The 24,577-nt window shown below is 40.4% G+C and overlaps 1 protein-coding gene across 1 annotated transcript in view; it reads right to left on the bottom strand.

Annotated features, from left to right (window-relative positions):
• Positions 1 to 24,577, bottom strand: part of LOC119906188 (kelch domain-containing protein 8B-like) — a 183,662-nt gene that overhangs the window by 19,910 nt on the left and 139,175 nt on the right. The gene's annotated exons all lie outside the window — the stretch shown is intronic.

Genomic DNA, 24,577 nt, shown 5'->3' with positions numbered 1-24,577 from the left:
CTGAGGTCCAACACTGATGTTGGTGATAAGATGTGGCTCATAGTCACATTGCAGTTCATCCGAAAGGTGTTGGATGGGGCTGAGGGCTCTGTGAAGGCTTGTCATATTCTTCCCTACCAAACTCAGAAAACCATTTCTTTAAGGACCTGGCTTTGTGCACCAGGCCAGTGTCATGTTGAAAGGTCTTTCCCCAAATTGTTACCACAAAGTTTTACCAAAAAGAAGAAGAAAGAATGCATTATAGATAAAAACCTGTATTTGACATCACAATAAGTTCTGCCTCAGGAGGTCTTTTACTCTCCACTGTCCCCCTATCTCTTTCTCTGTCTTCAAACCAACTATCCAAGCAAATTATTTTTCTGTATTTGGGACAGTGATACGTAGTGACACACCCCCAATACCATAGAGCCTCTGCAAAGGAGACGAGCTGCAAATCCAACCAATGCAACAAAATACACTAGAGCACAAGCAATGAAAATGTGCTGCATAGACGCAATGTAAATTAATGCATAATGCTGCAAATGATCAGATGTACCCGGCAAGGTGAATTGTGGTATCTTTTTTTCCCTGCAGTGCAGCAGCCTACCAGTCCTGAATAGTTGTGTGTTACCCATGGATGACAGTTGAGATAATCATTCCAAATAGACACTATTTTATTGGATACCCTTTGGTATGGGCAACAATAGAATTTTTAAAAATAAAGGCAGGGTAGGCGATGTCTTTCTAAAACACTTTTTGTCATATTTGTTAAAGCTGTCTTTATATATACCAATATACTGCCTGTAGTCCTCCCAGGGCTGCAATAAACAGAGACACTCGTTTCATTCGGACTGAAGTTTATTATTGGCTGGGTGACTGTCAATCTACCTCGCCACCATGGCAACCAGCCTTGCTGCTTCAGGACAAGTCTAAATGCACGTGCCCTGTCTGCTCTTTCAGACCTGACAAAGCTAGGCACAAGAGGTCAGAATGGAGCCAATACCTTTTCAACGATGCCGACATCTGAGGGACCCCAACTGGCTGGAAATTGAGTCTATGGTCACTTTATTTCTGCTGGACAGGTTATCTGGCTTTTTTCATTTTGATGGTAATTTGTTACTTTCATGAAGTATCTTAATGATAGCCAACATAGCTACCTACTTAGCGTACAGCTAACGTTAGCTATGACAGGGTAGGTGTACACTGCATCGAAGAGCTATTTCTAAACCTAGCGTTACTCTCAGTCTAAGTTTATACTGTATGTTCCCTGGTACCTGCATTGGTTTATTTATTCAACCTACGTTAACACCTATCTTTATCTTGTATCTAATCTGTGTGTGTGTGTGTGTGTGTGTGCGTGCGCGTTTAATATTATCTTGTGTCTGCACAGGGCTCCAGACTAATTTTTTTTCCTCGGAGCACTGTTGCCCCTAACTGAAAATGTTAACTGTATTTCTAATAAATGCTTTGGTAATTAATACAGAAACTACAATGTGTTGTTTAATTTTAGTATGTCATATCTTCCTGGAACACTGTTCTCTCCCCATTTCCACCACTGAATATATTTCAGTCTGGACCAAAGTGAAGGACTGATATTGCCATCCCCAGAGCCATGATGGCTAAAACACTTCGAGAAAGAAACACTGCTGTAGTGGGGGATAAAGCATCTCAGTACCTCATTCATGAAACTGAGTGAAATATAAAACACAGACCACCAGTTTCAAATGCAGGAACTGTACTAGAATGTGGTACAGCTACATCACAGAGCAGAGTTCTCTATTTACACACATGGTCATGAGCTCTGGAAAGTGACCATAAAGCAAATACACGTGGTTGAACCAAAGCTCCTCAGGGTGGCTGTCTCACTCTTTTTTGAAGGGGCAAAAACTTAATTAATTCCATTGTGAAGTTGCTAAATCCCCACGCTGAGATAAGCAGGCTGACCAGTTGCCTTCCCGTGAAAGCATCACTGAAACAAACAACAGCCTGTACAAATCCAAGAAACATTTAGGGAAATGTTGGAGAACATTGCGGGGGTAAAGGGACATCTGCTCTGCATGCCTTATACCTGGATTCCACCGGGCACGGCTCTAAAACATCGCACCTGCGACCTGGTTTTGCAGATTTTGTTGACAGGGTCAGATTTTGCTGATATGGTCATTTTTGCGCCGCTACCATACACTGTAAATTTACATACAGTAACTTACTGTGAAAGTAATGCAACTAGTAGTCAGTAATTTACTGTAAATCTACAGTCAATTCTTTTACAGTGTAGTCAAGTGGGCTGCGTGATAAAATGGGTTTTATTTTTGTCTGTTTTCAATTTTTGTTTATTTTTGATATACGATCGGGAGTCTGCACAGGGTGTTTTATTTTGAAATTTAACCGGATTGTCTATGCCATTGCTGTGTCTGACTTCCTAGTTCATTCTCCTCTGTCTATCTTGATGCAGCTTGAGTCAAAAATAGGCGCATATGGTGGAATTATAAGCATTGTCTAGAATCATCTCCACGGGAAATCATCTCCAGTGGCCACATCCAGACACAGCCAGAACGTGAAGCAGCTGTGCCTGGTGGAATCCAGCAGTGAGCTGCATAATTGTAGATGGAGGTATCTTTCAGTCGATAGATGGATGGGTTTACAAATTAATTTTCACTTGAAAACACAGGTGCAGACACATGGTCATCAGAGAGCAGTTATCCCACCTAACACAGATGCGTGTTAGGTGTTTGTTTGTAAGTATTTCTACTGAAGCCGCCAAGCACTGGAAAAACAGTGCCAACACTGAGCATGACAGAGGCTAGAGAGGAAGCTTATCATAAAACACCATTTGTTAAACCACTACAAAAAAAATCTTTCCTGCATAACATTGCTGATACTTTCTTGTTTACATTAATTTCTGACCTGCTATTAAATGTTGCTACGCATCACTACCCAAGAGAATTAAAAGAAAGCATGATTTTGGTGGAAAAACCTCTTTTCTGTTAGTAACAACAGAGAAGGATAATAGGATAACAAAATAAGCTCTCAAGGAATTAAGAAATCAACACCTTTTAAAAGATGTTCCTCATGTTCAAAAACTAGATACAATTAGTCAATTTGATTTCCTGTAAACAATATAAGGCTTGGAAGAGAGGATAGGCATATTTTTGAGATGACACAAATGGGTTGCAGAGCTGCTGTAGGACTGGCTTTAGGGAAGTCGTGGCAGAGTTGTAATGCAGCTAAATGGTAATCTCTGAGTCAGAGGAGGGGAAGGCAGAGCCACCAGCAGATCACTAATAGATAGGCTGGCTGCATCAAATCAGCTATTCAGCTGCAAAAAATGGAAAGGCCAGATAACATGCAAATACTGTGCAGATATGGGGGAAGAGGGGAATGAGGAGAGTTTCGAGTAGCTTTCAGACAGGCATGCAAGCTTGTAACTTTTGCTGTTTTCCTCCTCTTCTCGGTGTCGTCTGTAGATAAATTGGCAGAAACAGCCATGACAGAGTTGCTGTCTCACTGTCTCTGCTATCTTTGGATTCAGTTCATTGACTGATAAGTGTGTGTGTGAGTGTGTGTGTGTGTGTGTACGTTCCAGATTGCAGATTGCAGAATTCATGGCAGATCCCTCTTTCATCTTAAGTTTACCCCATTCATTATCAGTTTTAATTTCTGTGAGTAACGAGTTCCCAGCATGTCCTCATACCTGAACAACAAAACAGGTCAATTGTCAAGTGTCCCATAACGGCATATAAGACGGTTTTCCAAAACAACATATATGTCCGTTGGAAAGTACAAGGACACATATGACTGTTCCCCAAAACGACATGTAAGAGCATTGGCAAGAACTGGATCTTAAATACATTATGTAAATCATGTGATCTATGTCACATGACGTTTAACACACGGTAAAGATTGTGAAACAGAGGTAGTTTGGTTAGGTTCAGGCAATATAATACTTGGCTAGGTTTAGGCAGCAAAACTACTTGGTTAGGTTTAGTGTTAAAATAAGTACATTACATACAGGGCTTGACATTAACTTTTTTGCTCACTAGCCAATGTGGCTAGTGGTTTTCCAAAGTTACTAGCCACACAGCATTTTCACTAGCCAAATTTTTGTTTTGGGGAAATTACAATTTATTATTAATGTGTTTATCTATTAAGATAAACACATTAAAATTGTACCTTCTTATTATATATGATAAAACTGCTGCATGGGGGCAGGCCAAAACAACCCTTGGTCAGACGGCCAGTCCGCGGATTTAAACTCCACAGCACAGTCTTCTTGCTGTGTCATCGGTCAGTAGCACGCAAGACAATAGGCTTCACTAATGGACCAATGAGCAAACACTATGTGTAGGTAGTACTCATGGGAGTTGTAGTGTCGTAGTGTCACATTGCAATTCATTTGTTATTTCAGTCTTTTGACAAGACTACAATTTTTCAACACGCCAAAGTGGCTAGAGGGAGTGACTGTGTGAATTAGCATTTATGTTGTCAGACTAATTCAATTAAATTCAATTAATTTTATTTATATAGCGCCAAATCACAACAACAGTTATCTCACAGCGCTTTTCATAAAAGAGCAGGTCTAGACCGTACTGTGATGATATTTACAGAAGCCCAACAATTCCCACCAAGAGCAAGTACTAGGCGACAGAGGCAAGGAAAAACTTCCTTTTAAGAGACTAGGAACCAGATATACCAGACATTGTTTGTCTTATTGCAAACATTATTTTTCTTTGTCAAAACTTGGTGCCTTGGAGATTTGGGCGTGTTATGCTAATGGAGAATGTAGCCTCGGGCTGCTAGATAGAGATGAGGAGCGGGCTACTGCACTTCAAACACCCAGATCCAATTGACGCCAACTCGCGTAACATTACTTTCATAACTCCCTCTCGAACACACTTTTCTGACATCAGAATTGGGGGGTTATGTCTGACAACTTCTGTAACTTTCCGACACCAACATTTAACCCAGGTGTGCAGAGGTGAGAAATTTGGCAGGGTTTGAACTTTTTTTATTCTATACACAAATAGTTCTGTCCCTTTTTCTGCTTACAAATGAGCACAACACTATGAAGGTCATATTCTTTATTATTCTTTTATTTATCTTTATACCTTGTCAATTTAATATTTTTATATTTATATATTTTTAGTCAACAAAGCAAATTCCTTGTATGTGTAAACCTACTTAAAGCTGATTAAAGCTGAAAAGTCTGATGTCTTCAAGGAGAGACTTTCTGAAAGTCTGTGCTATTATCCCCCATATTTAAATGATTATCGCATTTGCCCCTCTCTATGATGGCGAGCTTTTCACCCTGGCTTTAAGTGTGGCCATTTGGAACATCAATAAACACTTTCAATAAAGGACATATTCTGTATGGATATCGAAACGCTGTACAAACTAATTCTTTCCAAGAAACCCTGACTCTTAACTATTGCCTTGTTAAAAATAACGCTGCCTTTATATGCCTTTTTAAGATCGAGAGAAAAACTGTCCCCACCACATGCGTGTGTTCTCACATAGTCACCCGTCACATGTGTATTCTCACACACAGCCTCTCACAAAGCTTGTCAAGCAGAAAGCTACCAAGAGACAGAGCGAACCATTTTCTTATACAAAAAGGAAAACTCACATGCAGCATTTTCACTGCTGCTTTAACCTATAAGAGAACAAGTCAGCCACTTTAAGGACGGAACGCTGTCATTTGTCAGCACAAATTATTCATTATATTGCCCTAGCCATCTACAAACTTAGAGGGAAAAGAATGAGCAGGCAATAATTTACTCTGGCCGACATTCCTCTTGTTCCCGTTGGACCGACTGATTGCTGGTACTGCACACACAGACACACATGCATACACACACTTTCTGTGGTGGTGTTTGAGAGTTGGTGAGTTGAGTGACATGTGGGGTAGACATGCTTCTGGTGGACTCAGCTGGACGAGAGGAGAGTGTGTTATTTAAAGCTCAGAATCAATCTTCTTCCTTCTCCTTTTTCGCCCTCCCAGACACCAGTACTTCACTCTGTGCCCATGACTAAGCTCAATAAGACAGGCAAACACACTTAGAATGGCATATGAGACAGAAGCTGGAACACACACGCATATTAAGAAACAAACTTTCAAACAGATGCACATGCACACAAAGACACACATGAGCAGATTTTAATATGCACGTAGGAAGATGTGGACACAAATACTCACAGTTTCACCTATGCATTCTCTGATACACACACACACGCACACACACACACATTATATCTGCCCAATGGCAAATTGCCCCACTTCCAAATGTCATCATGAAGTAAAAATGGGAAGATATTGGCGGGGAAATTAGGTGGTAATGACATCAGGCCTTCTCAGGGATCACATTCTGACAGACGGCCAAAAATGCAATGAATATTTGAGGCAGAAACAGCTATATGTGATCACAACCCACAAGCAGCTCAGGACACCAGTCAGCAGTTGTCCATTTCTTTCATACAATCAGAAAAATGTTGGCTGAACATGAACCATGTTTGTTGTATTTTTCAGCTGCCCATAGTGTGAAGACAGGTGATTACGATGATTGACATTTTTAAGATATATGTAATTTCAAGGTTTACTGCCTTGCAAAGCCAAAGTGCACTAACTACATATCTGTTGGGACCAGTATCTGACGTCTTTAGACCTGTTTTAACCTATAGAAAATATTAAGCCATTGGAATGTATAATTACCATGAAAACAGCATATGAAATTTCCTGTAACAACAAAATGGAGCTAAAAAGCCAAGCTATAGTTACTGCGCTGTGGCTTTGTATTGCTCTCTGGGCTGCAGTAATTGCGCTCTGTCTCAGTAATTACTGGGCTCTAGAACTCACCAGTGCATTTTCTGCACTCTTTACCACAGATAAACCAGCAGTCATGGAGTTTTCAGACGTTTTAGTAAACGTAGCAATGCGCCATTACAAGTAACAGTCCTGCTCTCGGGATGGTTTGTCGGGATAAGTAACATTAAGCAAAATGTTCTTCAAGTATTACATGTGAAAGGACTCACTGCCAATAAATGGTTGCAGTGAGTGTTATTTTTATTTACAATATACAGTATATTTTTGTATGTTTTTAATACTAATGCAAAAAATTATGAGTAATATTTTACAGTTGGGTAATTTCACAATATATAACAAAAATCAATATATTTATGTAAAATAGTAATATAATCTTAAATTGAATCATGTAATAATTTGGGTAACAGGTAGCTAGTCTAGATATCAGTGCTATCTCATCTTATAAATCTTATAACAGCAAAGATACATTTAATAAAGTTTATTTTCTTAAACAAACCAGTTAAAATTGACAAGAAAGCAGAAAAAACATGATTTGTTTATAGATAAAGCAAAAAAAATGCAATAAATATAAACATTATATTGGAATACTATTTGGTGTAGATTTTGCCTATTATAAAATATTCATCCATGTTGGATTTCCTCAATTCCATTTATGAAAAAGTATAAATCAAGAAAGAAAAAAAAAGTTCCACATTATTAAGATACTATTTCACATTATCTTCTATCTAGAATGCAATATATAACCATTAATATAGCCCACAACAGTATTCACCACTCAGACATACCCAACACTAATCTCAGCATGTGAATCATCACTGGAAGTGTTTCCAGAATGAAAAGAAATGACCTAAATGTATCCAAGGTGTTGACAATGAGGTTGATCACTGTCAGTAGTGTTTTGTTGTCCCTACACATGAAACGGAGTTACATCAAGGTCTACAGCATCTATCAATGCTGTGTTTCCACCATATGGTCGAATGCATCTGCATTTGCTGGCTGATAAGACTGATGATGAATCCACACCGACCTGTACAGGCAGGTAGGATGAGATTTTATCAGTGTGAAGTGAAAAGACGTAGGCTGCTTCTGAGGTGCTAGCAGTCATTCAGCCAGCAAACTGAACCCAAACCGAATGCTGTTAAACACCCACATAAATACAAGCTGTTGTTGGAATAATGCACTGTAAGAGGCTGTCAGGCAGGTAAACAAGCAGTCATACGGCAGATCAAAGGCCAGTCAGGTTCATGCAAGTTAGTGTGAGAGGGAATCAAAATGCTATAACTGCATTTTATTTTTAATATCAGTCAGTCAACCAGTAAGAATGGCAAAATGCTTAATCCTTACAGTAGAGAAAACCATTTAGTAGAGCAAATCTTTAGTGTTTTCAGTTGTCATGTTGAAAAATCTGTTTACTTTAACCTGATTGGGCCATCTAAATAACTTGACCGCACCTTTTCAGGAGGCTTCCTTCCAGGAAGTTAATGACAGAAAAATTGCTCTTGGGATGTGGGTTAGTTTAGTTTTTAAAATTATTTTTAGCCACAGTTGTAGCATTGCTCTAAGGACAGCAATGTCGCTCAGTTGGTCAGGTCACCACTTTGGTCCAGATCAGAGGTACCTGCTTTCACGCCACACATTTGTCACACAGTGAACACTAATGGCCCTTTTTTCACTGCATGGTACCAGCTCAACAACTCGCCTCGACTCTTCTCACCTGTTTTGGCTTCCCATTAGGGAAAAGTTGGTAATATGTGTCACCTCCATCGAGGTTCCAAGCGAGTGAAGCTGAGGGGCGATACCAAAAGGTGAAAGAGAATCATCGCCATTCACTACCTCATCATTGCGCACGCCAGTAGCGTGCCATTGTTATATATTTTACAATTTTCAAATTCTATTTCATCCCTAAATCCACTTGTGATAAGTTTTGAGGCAAGAAATTGTGAAACTATGTAGATTAAAATTGATGATCGAAATCGAAATCAAAAATAGCTAGCGAGGGGATAGGTAGCGAGCCGATCAACCTGCCACACAGGCCACTGCAGCTAACGCAGAAGACGACTAACAACGGCAAAGGAAAGGCCCACAGCTGTAAGGTTCCAGTACCGCTATTCTGTCTTTACATTCCAAGTAATGTTGAACGTTTTAACTTAAATTTAACATTTACTTTGTGGCGGTTTGGTGCTGCATTGCTATGACAAGCAGCTACATTGAGGGGGTAGTATTTGCAATGGAAAATGGCCAAAAGTGAATTGAGTTGAACTGGTACCAGCAATGGAAAAGAGACATAATTTATAAGTGATAAGTTGTTGTGCGATTACTCTTCAACTAGCTGATGCAACATATATTAACATACGCCAGGATAGTAATCAAGTAACGTTACCTATAAACTCCTAAGACTGACGTTAACAATATACAGTATGCGAACAAAATTCAATCATATGCATTCATATATTTAACCCTCCAGATTCTACCATTTTTAACACCCCCTTTCCTCCTGACTCCACATTTCGGTAACAAAATGACTTCATATGTTCACTAGAATGCAGGAAAACAGTCTCAGAAATAAATAATTTAGTGTTATTTATTGGGTAATAGACAATGCTCTTTTCCATAAAAATTGCCTTTATTTCACTTTAATGAAGAAAAATGTAAAATGGACAGTGGTGGAGGTTCTTAATTAAAAAAAAAACACATGGTCACGGATGGGTTTTTTGATGTTACAAACTAAGAAATACAAAAAAGCTTCTATCTCTTCTGCCGCATTCCACCTCTCAGCAGGTCTTTTTAATGTTCTGTTGAATCACATGCTACATGCTGCTATAAAAAGCCATCAAAACACTCTTTGTCTTCCGTGTTCTTTCCTCACTTCGCCAAGTTTTCTGCTGGATCTGCTTGTGCAACACAAAGCCTTTAAAAGTCTCTCTCCCTCTGCTTTTCTTTATCTGCTTCTCTGATAGTAAGTATTTCTTCCCCTCTTCTCTGCAACTGGATAATCACATCCACTCTCACTCTCTCTCACACACACACACACACACACACAAACACACAATCATGAATGTACAGCCTGCGGCAGTTGCTGCAATGCAGGTTTGATTAATAGCATTCTACTATTGATTACAAGGATCAATGCACTAATCCACATGTCTTATGAGGATTGAGGGAATGTGCAAAGCACTTGGGAAAAAGAATCCACCCTACATGATTTAAAAAACTTCCTGTGAGTGCAGAGATAAGAGTATGTGTTCATTCGTAACATGAAATATGAGTCCCACAGCACCATGGACAGTTCCACATGACGAGGAAAGACACATATTACCAACCTCATTTTGGATATGATCCTGGACATAACCAGTATTGCAGCTTAATGTTTTTCAAAATGGCTTCAGGGGACACTCAGGACCATAACGTTGAGGAGACAAAATCTGCAATTTTCTACTAAGTCTGCTAATGAGTTTCTTTGGCCTCTCAGTAATCCTATAAATATTCATGCTTAGTGGGTGGGCCTTCAAGTTGATGCAGGCTTTAATCAGTTCCACTGTCACGACCACATCATGCACCCTGATTCTTCTAACTACTAACGGTGTTCCCACTAATGGTTAATCCTCTCCACTCTGATTACAGGAAATTCACATGACACATGAGGTGGTTGGTGTGCACAAGAAAAAAAATACTGTGAATGACCTTTCAGAGGGCAAACAAGTACAAATAAATCAATCAGTCAGCTGCTGGACAGATTATGAAAACCCACCCACTGAAAGCAGAGAGAAAGCAAAGTGGACACACTCAACCAGGCCTACATGTAGACTTAAAAATAGAAATGTAATTTATTTAACAAGGGAGTCCCTTAACATTGAAATCTCTTTTCTGAGGGAAACAACAGATTCAAGAAGTGATCATAACAGACTTTTGTTCTCAATTATTAACCTAGTGGTGTGAAGGTCAATCTAGCTGACATCTGCAGAATAAATAAACTATGTGGTCTCAGTGAGAAGCTGCAGCACAGAGGTTATTTTGTCTCATTAATACACCTGTAAATTACAATGTCATTTGCATGAGTCAGGTCTGGGCTGAAAAATGTTCATAACACAAATACTGTATAAACCATGCATAAAGCTTTGGGCCTCGGTTTGGATTATTTTCAAATGTAATTTAATAAGAACATCTGTGTCAAAGCATGTCATGTGTTGCAAGTAGATACACAATGCCCACAGGGAAACGAGAAGAGAGAAAGAGCATAGTGAACGTGCTGCCCCAGCCTGGCAGCCTGGCAGTCAGGAATGGATTAAATAAAGCAATAACTTGGCAATGGGGAGCTTCTTAAAACCCCCAATCATTTGGGGGAAGGCAATTGCATTGTGGAAACACCTTGTTGTGACAGCAGATAAAAAACTCTTACCTTCCTCCACAACTCCTAATCTTAAAGAACATTGCGATATTGCCTGTAAAATGTTCTGTTCTGGATACCTGTTTAGACTGGTGCTAAGTTCAGATGGGAAAGATGTTTTAAGTTTACTAGCCTTGTTCATGGAAAGTCAGTAAAAGTTTCATGCTGTTGCCGCGTTGAAAGATTCACATAACTAATGAAGTTATCCGTGCTGTGTGATTTGAGCTTAAACTGTGCACGGCACCTCTCACAGTTCGGCAACTAGATGCAACAGACGTATCATTCCTGCTGCTGTCCGACAGTCGCAGATATCTAACCAACCATCTGACCACCGTCTGACACTCAAACGCTGTTTTGGGCAACAGCAACATTTTTGACATTATAGACAAGAAAAATCTAGCACTTTACATAAATCACATTCAAAATTGTATTTTTTTAATGGCTATTCCAATATGTGCTAGATCAAAAGTTGTACGGCAAAGTAAGAGGCAACATTCATTAAGTAAGAGGAAGCATACATTAAAGGTGTTTAGAGACTCCAGCTAGTGGTGCTAGTTTTTGTGGATTCTGGATTTTGTGACAGATAGACTACAGGCAGTGGGAACATAGAGCACCACCACATTCTGCACAGGAGCACCTCAGGGCTGCGTAGTCAGCCCCCTACTGTGCCAGAAAAGAATCCCATCATCAGGTTTGCTGATGACCCGACATTGGTGGACCTTATCAGCAATAATAATGAACTAACTTTTGAATTCCCTGCTGTCATCCACTGCATGAGCAAAATGCACAATCTCCAGCCACAACATGTTCACAAAACGTTACAGTAATAGATTTGCTCTTTTTTGTCTTGTCCAGAGTCAGTTACTGTAATGTAAATGTAAATGCTCCGTACTTGTATAGAGCCTTTCTAGTCTTTTCGACCACTCAAAGCGCTTTTACACTACATCTGCATTCACCAGTCACACACATTCATACACTGAGCCTAAGTGCTCAAACGGAAACTAACATTCACACTCACTCATACACTGGCGGAATAGCCACCAGGGGCAATTCGGGGTTCAGTATCTTGCCCAACTTCGACATGCAACCAGGGGGAGCCAGGATTGATCCGCCGACCTTCCGATTAACGGCCAACCCGCCCTACCTCCTGAGCCACAGCCGTCCACTGTGTTGTGTTGTATGGTGTCTTGCCTTGAAGTTCATTGTTGTGATCTTATCTAGCATTGTGGACCATGAGAAATGGCATTTCGTTCATTTGTATACCAAGGATGAATGACAATAAACAAACCTGAACTTGAACTTTTGGAGGTATGTGGGTGTTCATGCCTCTGTTGTCTCTGAGTTGCCTAAAATTTATATAATTAATTTAAAGATGCTGCTTCAATTTAAGGTAATTCTCACAGTGCTACATGTACTTCATTAGTATTAAGTATTTATTGTCCCAACCAGAGGTGGCCAATCAGTTGCCAGGTTGGGTTCCACCCCTTTGGCCCTCACCATTGCATATAAAGGACAAATGCATCTCTTGGGAGTCTTTTCAAACAATGTGTTACAGAGCTAGAGAGAATCAGCTCTGGAGGCTTACAGCCAGAGGACGAATCTAAGAAGCTACGTGTGTGAATATTTCATTCACCATTCATTTTCACTGCTTTACCAGGGTTTGTCCCCATGGGGACACTGTGTCATTGCAACATGATAGAATAATTAAATGAAGTATTAGAGAGAAAAAGGAATATATGTTTTTTAGAATAGTTGCACAATGAGATCAAGGATCACCAATGAGAGCCCAAAGAGTTCCATCTATCTGAGTCACACGCTTCAGCTTGTCTCATTCAGCCCTTGACTTTCACCTATTTATACAATGTTGGATGGTAAAAGAGATCAAAGGAGAGATAGCAAAACATGTTGGAAGGAAACATCTTTTCAAGAGCTTCCATAACAGCGAGGGCACATCTTGAAATCTGTTCATAAGGTAGCAAAGAGATGACATGCAGGGGAGAGTGTAAACATGACAGAGATGATTCAGAGACAGAAAAACAAGTCTTTGGTTCTGAAGGTCTCACAGCGACTGACTGGTTTTGAGTCATTGCTCAACACCTCGCTGGTCCCCTCTCTCCTACAGACGAGGAAGGGTATCACTGATTTGTACTACATAATTATTATGAAGAAACTGCTTTAATAGAAAAAGATGTACTCAGTAGCAGACCAAACAAATCTGCTACTCTATACAATCGTGAGATAATATCAGCCTTAGCATTCGCAGAATACCAAGAATGGAGATGACAACTGCTGTTTGGAGGCCACCATGGACTGTAATGACAAAATAGATATACTGTATATGATTCTGTCTTTTAAACTCTTTGTCTCAATTTCAATTCAATTCAAGAGGCTGTATTGGCATTGGAAACAGACTTTTACATTGCAATTGTGAAATAAAAACAGAAGAATTTCAATTTCGCTCTCTCAAAGTTTAGCTGCTCATTCATCTTACTGATTCTGTTTCTGAAGGTACATAAAGGTTCTTTTCTACTTCTCTTTTTCTTTTCCTCTCTCTCTCCTTCTTTCTTTCATAAACTCCCTTACACAGCCACCCAACATTGAGACCATGAGGATGTGGCTAAATCTAAATGTAGCTTAATTACTGAGTTGTGAACAGAGTACATGTCCATTAGCCTCTCAGCATGTCTGTGTGTGTTCACATGTGAGTACACATCATGTATAAGTCAGAGAGAAACACAGTTTTGTGAATGTGTGTGTTCATACTGTGACAGTGAGTGTGTGTTTGATTCTTTAGTGCAGAAAACCTGTATATTGTCCAGATTGTGACTTCTCCTGCAATGTGTGGACATCATTAAAGTGTCGGTTGAACCATATTATAAAACATATTTTATCATTACTCTGAGGCTTCTGCCACCACCCAGATACAATGGAGGTGAACGAAATTTAATTTGTTGTGTTCACAGCTATGAAAAATTACACTGAAGAAATTCAACAGCAACACTTCCTTCAGTTAGATTAATCCATAGACTGTGACCAGTTTTCATTGCAGCTACATTTTACTAAAGAAACTATCCCACTGAAAGCTGTTCACCGATGTGTTTTTAATAGGTTTTGTACAAAAATTGAGCTCTATGGCACAGAAGAATAAGATATATCAGGGTTTTTGATATAATAGAAGGATCAATTTATTTTTGGTTTTGGTCTGGAGATTTTAAACCAACCACCTGCCTACTTGACCCTCTACCAGCTACACTCAGATCGCTGACCATTTTTGGGACCTACAATGCTGAATATTGCTACATTGTCACAACTTGCATTGTCTTCACTAGCTTTAAGACTTCTGTGATTAAATCTGTACTTTAAAAAAACACATCTCAATTCAGGGTCTCTATATAATATTATCAACCAGTCTCCATTCATTTCAAAATTACTAGAAATAGTTGTGTCTCAGCAACTTAAAGCCTACATATTTAACAACATTTAACATCTTTTTGAACCTTTTCAATCTGCTTTCAGGGCCTGTCACTCCACTGAAACGGCACTTACTAAAGTGGGAAATGATCTTCTGGTTCCACAGTACTTCTATCTAAAGTACTTCCTCTCAGGGCCGGCCCATGGCATAGGCGACATAGGCGGTTGCCTAGGGCGCAAAATGTCAAGAGAAGGTTTTCGGCTCGGCGCGAATCAACTCCGCCCAGCTGCTGCCACGCCGGTGTAGTAATTAAGAGTCGTGTCGTTGTGTAGTTTGTAATATAAACATCTAAAATCTTGCTCTGTTTGGGACTTGGTTTCGGGTTTCATGTAACATGCAGTCTGTGCACTGTGTTGGTCAAACGGTCTAAAGGGGATCATTCCAGTGGAGTAGTAAGTAATGCACAGTAGAGTATAGGGCAGGAAAAAATACTATGAATTGTAATTAAATTACAACTTATTCCTGGACATGTTATAGAACACAGATATGCGGGAGAGATTCTAAATGTGAAGAAAGTTATGAACATGAAAACCTGCTGAAACACAGAAGCTATTAAAGTAGAGGAACATAACTTAAATTGTAATTAACTTATTTGAGTTGAAAAGGTGTCACATGCACATCCCCAAACAAAAGACACAAAGGAGGGGGGAAGACTGAATCATGCCTGCATGTGTGCTGACTCCGCAGGGATTTTATTAAATTAGAAAAGTTGATCTACATGAGGAACATAGGCTATTTAAAAGCAATGGCTACAAAATGCCTGAAAACCTTATTGCATTATTCTATTAAGTTTTTGTATGTTTTGAAGTTTTACCTGCTGCCTGAATTTTGTGTTTCCCTTTACATAAATGAAGACTTTTCCACTATAAATTGAGGCAGAAATTAGTGCAGAAATTTTCACCAGAATGCAGGAAATGAAGTCCTCAATGCTTAAAATTTTCTGGAGGGGGACTCCCAGACCCTCCTCTTCATTTCTGTCCCCTCCACCATTGAAAATAAACCAGTGCTCTTGCATTTCAAGAAATCTACCCAATAATGCAAGAAAACAGTCTCTGGATTGACACACAGTTTATGGAGGAACACACATAGGTTTATGGCTCTGATGTTGAGGTTGACAAGTATGCTGATCACACTTCATTATTGACCATGATTACTGACTTGGCTGTTCATCTATACATGCTAAAATTGTGAGTTTGGCTGCTGAACATTTGAAACAATTCCTGTGGATACTGGAGTGATGACCCCAGCCCCTGAGGTGGACCTTTTAGGGTTGGGTATGAGGGGGCGCCAATTTAATATTTCGCCTAGAGCTCCAACATTGTCAGGACAAGCCCTGCTTCCTCTCTTTATATTTGCCAAATTAACACACCTTCAAATTTTGCACAGTCATGGAATTAATTTCCACTGTTACGCTGATTATACGCAGCTCTATGTGCCTGTAAAGGCAGATGATCATTCCAAAATTATTAAATTAGCAGCCTGCTTGTCTGCTGAAAAAAACTGGATGTAATGCAATATCCTGGTTGTTTATTTGTTCATAACGTTTGTTGTCGGATCTGCTGCATGCTGGTACTAAAAGGCTGTTTAACTAACTTAACCAAAACTAGAAAATTTGATGATGTCATAGAAGTTTTAGCTTCCCCCCATTGGCACCATATTCATGTCAGATCAGAAATCAAGGTGCTTCTTGTGAAGGAATTTAGGGGGAATATGACACAGGTTTCCCCAGGTCATGATAGGGTCAATTGCTGAGCTAAAGCCAGGGACTCTCCACAATGTGGTTCAGACTTTGTTCCTCCTCTCTGCCTGCTTGGTCAACTGACAGATGCAGCTGCCTTGATAATGATGCACTGTTATACATATGTTAAGCAGCTCTCTCACGGTGGGGGCATTCGGGAGTCTCTGGGGCGCATGACCGGTGTTGTCGGGGTAGGTTTTGGTGCTCCTCCTTGGGGGTGCTTGACTGGGGGGGGCTGGGCCCCTGTCCGGGGATGAGATCGGCCTCGGGGGCTGCTGTCACTGCCTGCACTGTAGGGATCGATGCCTCTGGCTGGGCTGGGGGACCGTTGGCCCGGTTCTCCCGCGTTATCGCTCCCTGGCGGTAGCGAGCTTCCCGGCACGGCTTTCTGCTGTTCTTCCTTGGGGCGGGGTACAGCTTCCCCCTGGACATGCGGTCTGGGGTCCTTTGCGCTTTGGGGGGTCGCAGGGTGTCCTGGCTTCTGGGGGTGGGGGTCTCTGCGCGGGTTGATCCAATTGCGGTTTGGTGGGCTGCGGCGGGATTGTGGAGCGATTGTCGATGCATCTTGATGCATTATACTTTTTCCCTGGGCAGGGTCTCTGGATGGCTGCTGGGCGTTTAGTTTGTGCATTGGAGTCCGGGGGGAGGCATCTCCTCGTTGGCTTGGAGGGACCTGTTTGCGTTCCTGTTTTGCTTCGTTGGCCTCGGATCCGTGCTTGCCCATTTCTCTGTCGGCCAGTTGTTGGACCCCTCTGGATACTGAGGTATATAGTTAGTTTTCGGGATGTGCAGTGTGGGTGCGGGGCAGGGCTGTGCTCTGGTTTGTTCTGGGTTTGTGCCTGGAGTTCTCGGCCCTTGATGGGTGGGTGGGTTGTTGGTGGCATGCAGCTGAGCTAGTTGATTTTGCCTCGTTGCTGGTTTGGCTGGTGTTGCATGGCGGCCGGGGGGGCGCGTTGGGCATGGGGGATGTCGGCTGGCGCCGGCAGCCTTAGTTTTTTCCGGCGGTTGGGGGGATGGTGGACTTTTATTGGCGGGTGCACGGTGACCTGTGCGGCGTGTTTGCTGCCGGGCTGGGACTTGCTGCTGGTGTTTCTCTCCGCTGGCTTTCGTTGTCGTGTTGTTCCGTTTGCTCTCTCTCATTTGCCCGACCTCGCACGCGGGATTCGCGGGGGGCTGCTGGGCATGGGTGTCGCCGTGCTCGCGCAGTGTGCGCGTTGGGTTCGTCACTTGTGCATTGGTGTTGATGATTGCGTGGCATTTGGGCATTGTGGTTGTTTGCTGCGCGGCGGTGGGGTGCTGGATGGGGGGGGCCACTGGTCTATGTTGTGTCCGCGCCGCGGTCGGTCGGCGCTGCTCTTCCTCTTTTGCGTTCCGTCGGCATTACGTTGTCAACTGGCATTTGGGTTGGGGTCTTCTGCGTTTGCATCGCGGTGCATCTGGGAGTCTTTGTTTTTTTTTATTTGATTTATTCTTTTTCTTTCCTCCACCCCTATTGGCTACTGGGGTTCTTGCCTGCCTGTTACAGTCGTGGCGTCCCACTCTCACTAACAACTACATTCTTTAACAGGCTTATGCGCACACACATGTACACACACACACACAGACACATTCACCCACACGCACACAGACACACACAGACACAAACAAACTTAGGTTGTCCCTGGTAGAACTATTCCTGATGCCTTTCTTTCAGTTACTTATTTAAATTAATTATTATTCCAGCTCTCGTGGCTGTGTTGTGTTGCTTATTTAGTGTGTGTGACTGTTTCTTGTTTTCATTGTTCTCTTAGTTGTCTTAATATGTCATTAATATGTCAGCTGTTTATTGCTGCTGTTCGGCTGCTTGTCTTTTACTATTATTATTATTTTTATTGTTTTTTTTGTTTGTGTTTGTTTGTTGTTGTTTTCTCCTCCCCAAGCCCCCTCTCTGTTCTATTGCAGGTTTCGTTGCTTTCTGCAATTGGTGTTTCCCACAGCTTTTCCCTGTTGTCCCCACCCTCCATCCCCCTTCTCTTACAGGTCTTGTCCTTTCTCTGTGCTGTCTGTTTGTGCCCCCCCATCCCCGTGTCTGCCCCCCTGTCCGGCCTGGTGACAAATCAATACATAATTAAATAAATAATAAAACAGACAAAGGAGTATTTTAATACTCTCTTGTTAAAGTAAAATCTGTCTGGCACAATATGGTATCCAGGTCATTATACTGTATACCAGGCTGCTGGGCAGGACAGGTTTAAAAAAAAAATTAAAAAAAATAATAATAATAATAATACATATGTTAAGCAATCCAAAGTCAGGATTATCTTAATTTTGTTTTCTTTATAACAGACAGACTGACTGGCTCTAGGTAGAAAGTGTCTCAAGTGGCTTAAACGACACACAACTTGATTTGAACCAATAACCAAGAGACTCTTCACATATATAGAGGGGTAAACAAAACCTCAAATCTCTGTAGGTCTAGGAAGGATAAATATCCCCAGGAAGTATTCTTTGGAAGATTTGGTGTTGGCATTTCATGTGTTCACAAGTTGTTTGCTGGTACTGTATCTCCTCGACTCAGCAAAACCAATGCTATGTAAGTCTTCATCAGTCTCTAAAACACCTGAACCTGGCTCACTTTTTTCACAACACTTCTCATAACTCACAAAATTGTAAATAGGTCATTTCTGTCGTTCAACCTTAGATCCCAGTTGGTGCTCTCAGTGTGACTCTATTCAGGCCTTTAAATTCAAACTTAAGGCGTTCAGGCCTCGTACCTGTTGCCATTATCCTTCTGGTGGGTCAGTGTCAATTAATCTTTTAAGCCGAGTATATAGTCCATGTTTGTCCTGCCGACGAGAATACGAAAGAAACCTCTCCCTAGTTTCTCCTCCTTGTCTTCTCATGTCACTCAGGCTTCTCTGTGCTGAATTCCTTGTCAAGACAGGGGGTGTCATAAGCTGTACAGATTGTAAAGCCCCTTGAGGCAAATTTGTGATGTCGTGCTATATAAATAAAACTTACTTGATTTGACAATATGTCTGAGTTAAAACTAAAACTAAAACTATGTGTGTGGCTGGATTTCACTAGAAGAACCTAACAAAATATGTGTTTTGTTTTGTTTTGCGTTGCGTCTCTTTCTTATATAGGCAAAATTACCCCTTAAAGTGATAGTGATAGAAAAGTCTTTATGGCGTGTCTGTTCATATCACTGAGAAAGATCGGGTCAGAGAGAAATCTATACGAAATAGAAGCACAGGGACAAAGAGAGAGATGCTTAGAGCCAACACATTCCCTCTTACAGTCATATACAGGCTAAATGGAGCCTGGAGGAGGATTGATGGTCTGATGTAAACACTTTCACAGAGGACACACGGCCAGGGTCGTTTGACCCTGACATGGTCATTTTCAAGTGGTAATGGAGTTCACCCTATAGAGAGATTAAGAGGCTGTGCTCAAATCCATTGTGTGTTTCTCGGTGTGTGTCTTTGGATGAGTGCTTTGAGTAGTGGGGCGTGTCAGGTGTTTCTCCAAACCTCTTGATAAAACCTTGACTATGTCTGACAGTTGATTTCATCACTCTCTAGTTCACCTCCTTATACTGTTCTTGCCTGGCGCAAACCTGACTCTTGTGGAGAGCCCTTCAGTCAATAACTCAGTCTCACTGAATTTACATTCAGTATGGATATGGTGGTTTTGAGCCGAGTTATGTATTTTACACTTATATGAATATAAGTATAAGGAATATAAGGAATTATAATATAAGGAATATGCTCATTCTCATTATTTCTGTTGCTGTGAGTACACATTCAGTGTTTTATACCCCTGACAGATAAATGCCTGATTTTTCTTTGCACTTGTAATAAAATGAGATTAATGCCACTAAGGTCACAAACACTTTTCAGTGCTTAGAGGGCCAAAAGGGTAAAAAATAAAAGTATGTCTTTTCATGTGCCTAATGAAGGTGGTACTTCTGCTTCTTGTGTAATTATGTGTTGCCATGTTTAATTCGAATAAGAGATGTCAGCTCTTGACAAGACACTTTATCCATTTATTGGTTGCATTTTGAGGTTTATTTATTGGGTACCTGATTTATGAGTGTATATGTTACATTAACTAAAAAAACAAGGTACAGCGCAGTATCTAAGGAATTGCAATCATATAGGACCTTTGCATTTACTTTATGTATTGATAGACTGATTAATTGCATTTTTAAATAATCGGCATCGTCTGATCCCTGCACTCACAAAGCCGATATACAGAAAATGTTGGCAGACACATCTGCATGCAGCCTTGTCAGTGTGGCTGCTCTGGAATGATGTTAGCGTTCCCGCTTGTGCGTTTTGGGAAGGTGGTGAAAAAGTTAGTTTCAAGCCCTAAATGTCACCATCATCTTTTTTAAATGTTAACCCCTTTCTCCCGAACCTAAATGAAAACAAATCTAACCAAAAACCATTACTGGCTAGCGTCAGATATAATTAGTTATACTGTAGATAATATTGCAGTTGAATGACATCACTTCTGACAAACTGTACCCCACTCTCCCAACAACAAACTCTGACCGACTATACTGGTGTTAAACGGTACTAACTTAATTGGAGTTGGTGCACGTTTGCATAAAAGGGGCGTATTCGGCCGTGCGGGCAGAGTTTTTGTCACAACGGCGCATGCTCCGTATTTTCCCCAGAAGAATGCATGTTGATTATGTTAACGGCTAAATCTGTGGCGGCCGACAAAGCCAGCGAGGCTTGTTGGCATTGCATTGAGTAAATTATCTTATTGTAGGCTAATTCTTTTTTATGTATTTTATGGACTTTTCATTTAGGCTATATGTAATATCATCAAGATGTAAAGGTAAAAATGCACATTATGTCCATTGTAATAAAAAAAATGGAGCCAGGGGAGAGGGGTAAAGAATTTCCAAGATTACTGTGGAAGATGTGCGAGAAAGTTAAAATCTTAAATATTCTCTGACATTGTAGGCTATTCAGAAAAGAGTTTTTTTTTTTATTTTAAGAACACTCACTTCACTTTGCAAGGCTGCAACATCAGGCACACGTTTGATGCATGCAGTAGAAAATCAAATTAGACTTCACAATCGGATTTAGCAGCGAGGAAATAGGTGAGTTTAGCCCAAAACACTATTTTATCACAACGCGTTCTCATCTCAGTGCGACATTACCATCTGTGGGGGTGAGGGTTAGGGCTAACCCATAACTGTGCTTTGTCACTTTTTCTGAAAGCGTCGGTATTGGTTGCCCTGAGATGAGAACGGTCTGATTATCATGCACCTTAGAGACTTTGCTGTGGATTGGGCGTATTCTGAAGAAAACACCAGAGGGATTTAGATTGTATGTTACTTTAATTTCAGGGAATCTCTGATTTTTCTCCTTGTAAATTTGACACTTTCATCTAGGATTTTTTTTCTCAGTTTATTAACCCCCACCCTGGCTCTGTATTTTCTGGACACGTAAAAAAGTAATTCTAAATAGGCCTATGTGAAAACACTTAGGATAATTCAATTACCTATAGCCTCCAGATGGGCTACATCCAGGAAACTGTCCCGTTAATTAATTAAGATCTCCTCTCTAATATCACAGAGGCTGCAGGGCTCGCTGTATGACCGTAATGCTGTTGTGTTAAAAACAACTTAATTTCAGCTGCAACCGCAGTGGAACAAGTCAGGATGAAGTCTAAACATATTTTATCAAGTGGTGTGTATTAACAGCCTACTTCTCATCAGTAACACTGAGTACAGATGTGGTGTGTAGCCCACGTATACAGGGTAACCTTGAGTTAACCACAAACAAAACCTGCTTGGAGCAGTTAAGAGATTCAACATAAATTGCCATGGCAACAGACCTCAGGTAACACCTATCCACTTTTCGCAGTAGGGGTTAATTGGGAAGTACCACCCGACGTCGCAAAGTTACTCCTGAAGTTACCAGGATAAGCAAGTTACCTCGCTTCATAGTACAGGCCACTTTTCTTATAGCAATGTTAAGTACCAGAGGCAGAAAGTAAGGGAGTTTGCGTCCCATCAAAGACCTGCAACTAATGTCTGCCCTTTTATTAACCATAACCAAATGTTTTAGTTGCCTAAATCTAACTGTACCTTAACTAGGTCTGGACAATATGGCCAAAAATGTTATCATGATAAAAAGTTTCATATCTTGTGATATCGATCATAATGATCACAATAAGGATCAAATCTTTATTTCTTTTGAGTTTAAAGGCTGATTTTTGGTCCTGAGGTAAAGTTGAAGAAACCTGATGGTTAATTGTGGTTTAAACTCTTCTTTGTGGTCAACACTCGAGGCCAAACAGTGGATCACTTCACAAATCTGAGGTGGGAGATTCAAAACAATTATAATAACATCTTTGTCAACAAATACGCATGAGTAAAATCAAGTAAAAGCTTTTTTCACTTCTTTTTCCTCAACAAAATAAACATCTTAATAAAAAAAAGTCCTAATTCGTGTATGATTCAAGTGAATAAAATCAAACAAATTTATTGAATATTTATTGAACATTTGTTATATTGTTCTTGAAATAAATTATATATCGCAATCTAACCTTAACCATAATTTATTTACCATAGCCATGATCTTACCCTAACCTGAACCATAGTTGCAATGCACAGAAATTGCAGAAATCAAGAATTTTCAAAACTTTGGCATTGGACATGGATGTAATCCCAACAAGTCCTCGGATTAAACAACAAAACAAGTTGTTGGTCCATGCCCTCTAGGACTAAGGCTATGGCTATATGTGTGGTTAAGCACAAAAAAGTACCTGGTTAGGTTTAAGGAAACATTAGGGAGAAAATGGATATGTTACTATGTAATAGTTTTTGTATCTAAACATTTTTTGAGGTAAAATAAATTCATTAAACCTGGTCACAGAAGCACATGTAGATTTCTAACAGTGGGAAACACACTCAGTTTAGGCCCAGCTATAACAGTAGTAGTGGTTGTTGTTACCAGTTTTGGCATAAAGATGTTTCAATATCTCTTAGTACTTTTGTCACTTTTCTGGTATGCAAACAAGTGCAATATCATGGATGCTTTTGAGAAGAGACTGAAAAATCGTGAGCCATAATCCCTATTTCAACGATTATCAGCACTTTTGCATTTAAAAATGGTCAAAATAAACCTACATACAATTTAATTTCAAGCATATCGCAACCTTTAGGCTTGTGACACACTTTCTTTTAACAGTCCAGTATCCCTAGGAATGACATTTTTCAGTATCAACTTTCTTGCCTGGCAATAGCCTTCTCTCTTTACAAATGCATTTGCATAGAAATCTTGCTGTACAGGCTACATCATTTACACATTTGCCTTCATATGCAGTAGGATTACAAAGCATATCTTCCTTAAGGACTTCTGATTTTGCCCAACGTAAATATAATTAAACGTGGTGACACTCAAGGAGGTCATCATAGCTTTAATCTTGAGATCTTTGCACACACAGAGGTGACACACTCTATTATTTTCTCTTCAAAACTTTATACCGACATTGTTGTTGTTTGTATGCTTTTGATCTTAATTCACTTTCTGAGGTACTTATTTGCATAAAGCGGACATGTAGAATTCATTTATGAGGATGCACACAATCTCACAAGGGGTAGCCATCATGACCACGCAAGCACTTACTTGAAAGCAAGTACGTCACAAGCCTTAAACAACGATTCGCTGTTTATTAATTCCTACTATCTATCACACGAACAAGCTATTCATCATTAGCTGGATTCAACGGTTAGAGATGCACTAGGGGCAGCCTCAGAAGACATGTTCTGTTCATGGCTTATGGTGAGACAAGGTTTGGTTTCAGACTCCTTGGCACAACATATGGCACTGCATAATGAATGTATTTTCCCCTTCCTCTCTCCATCCAGACTTACTCATCTCCTGATACCCACAGCTGGGTATCTCCACTACAGTGACAATCAAAGAAGCTTTCTGTCATCATTATTGTAAAAGAACGTATTTATTTTTTGTCTGAAGATCCTTTCCTCTCAAACCATGCTACTGTCTTGTTAACGTAGGGCACAGACATACTAACCAAATGCAAACAACCACCAACACACACACCATTATAACCAGCACTCCACAGGGTCTATTTATAAGCTTCCAGTGACAGCGTAACTAACCAATGATAGTCTGAACAGTGAGCTGGTCTTTTAATCACATACATAGACAACAGAAA

Source organism: Micropterus salmoides, unplaced genomic scaffold (genome assembly GCF_014851395.1).
Source record: "Micropterus salmoides isolate LMB-PRFRI ecotype aquatic unplaced genomic scaffold, ASM1485139v1 Ms_hic_scaffold_16, whole genome shotgun sequence".
In the NCBI taxonomy this organism is placed as follows: Eukaryota; Metazoa; Chordata; class Actinopteri; order Centrarchiformes; family Centrarchidae; genus Micropterus; species Micropterus salmoides.
This window is presented reverse-complemented; position numbering and strand designations above follow the sequence as displayed.